Source organism: Dioscorea cayenensis, chromosome 10 (genome assembly GCF_009730915.1).
Source record: "Dioscorea cayenensis subsp. rotundata cultivar TDr96_F1 chromosome 10, TDr96_F1_v2_PseudoChromosome.rev07_lg8_w22 25.fasta, whole genome shotgun sequence".
NCBI lineage: Eukaryota > Viridiplantae > Streptophyta > Magnoliopsida > Dioscoreales > Dioscoreaceae > Dioscorea > Dioscorea cayenensis.
Window position 1 is genome coordinate 11,744,360 of NC_052480.1, and position 1,397 is coordinate 11,745,756.

The following is a 1,397-nucleotide window of genomic DNA, read 5'->3' on the forward strand; positions in this document are numbered from 1 at the left end:
TTATCATCGTTCTGATTTGTTTTCTTTATTTTGGTGCAGCTCCAGGTTATGACCCGAGGGAACCTTTTATTATTAATTGAAGATGATCCTAAACTTGAACGTACACTCAGAAGAAAGTGTAAAGAACCTGTGCAAGAACCGTCGAATCAAGCTGAAGTGGAAGTTGAATGGTCTGACAATATGGCAGAAAAGAATGAACAACAGATAACACTTTCTAATTATGCCAGACCGTCAGTATTGCAAACACAATCTAGCATTGTGCGGCCCCCGATTACAGCTCTGAACTTTGAGCTAAAGCCATCATTCATCCAAATGATATAGCAGTAGGCGCAATTCAATGGTTTGGTCGATTAGGATCCAAACAACTATATTGAAAACTTCTTGGAAGTTTGTGATATGCTGAAGATTAATGGTGTTACAGATGATGCTATAAGATTGAGGGCTTTCCCATTCTCTCTAAAAGGAAGAGCAAGGCAGTGGCTACATTCTTTACCACGTGCATCCATCACGACATGAAATGAAATGGTCGAAGCTTTTCTTGCAAGTACTTTTCTCCGGGGAAATCAGCAAAGCTTCGTAATGAAATATCGTCGTTTGTTTAGATGGAGCTTGAATCCTTGTTTGAGATATGGCAGCGATTCAAGGACCTCTTGCGGAAGTGTCCACAGCATGGTTTCCCCGAATGGATGATCATTCAGACTTTTTACAACAGGTTGAATCTAAGTACGAGACAACTTCTAGATGCCACCGCAGGACGTACAATGGGGAACAAGACCCCTGAAGAAGCTTGGCAGTTAGTAGAGGAAATGGCCATGAACAGCTACCAATGGAATGCAAGGGAAAAGAAGAAAATGGTCGAACTCCATGAAATTGATGAGGTTACGTCCTTAGCAGCCTAAGTAGAGGCATTGAGCAAGAAATTGGATACATTGACTTCATCGAGGGTGGCCGTGATCACGAGTTGTGATGGTTGTGGGGATTAACATATGCCATATGATTATCCTATTTCAGTTGCTACTTCAGCCCCAACTGAACAAGTGAACTTTGTGGGCAATTCGGGAAGGGTACAAGGTAATCCTTATAGCAACACCTACAACAAAGGGTGGAGGAACCACCCCAATTTCTCATGGAGTAACCAAGGGCAGCAAAAGGCCATAACACCACCGGGTTTTCAACAACAACAAGCCCCGAACATGGAGAATAGAGTTTTAGGTTTGGAAACCCGGATGACCGACTTAGAGAAAGCCTTGACTAGATTTGTGCAATCATCGGATACACATTTCCAATCGGTTGAGGCTACACTTCGCAACCACACCGCTTCATTGCACAATTTAGAAAATCAAGTGGGCCAAATTGCGAAGTCCTATCGGAGAGACCACAAGGAAGCCTACCGAGTA

The 1,397-nt window shown here is 43.0% G+C and overlaps 1 non-coding gene across 1 annotated transcript; it reads right to left on the minus strand.

The window, feature by feature from the left end:
- Positions 1-569: 569 nt before the first annotated feature.
- LOC120271324 lies at positions 570-676 on the minus strand. Its single transcript, XR_005539938.1, has one exon. It is a non-coding gene; the product is annotated as a small nucleolar RNA R71 (small nucleolar RNA).
- Positions 677-1,397: the final 721 nt, after the last annotated feature.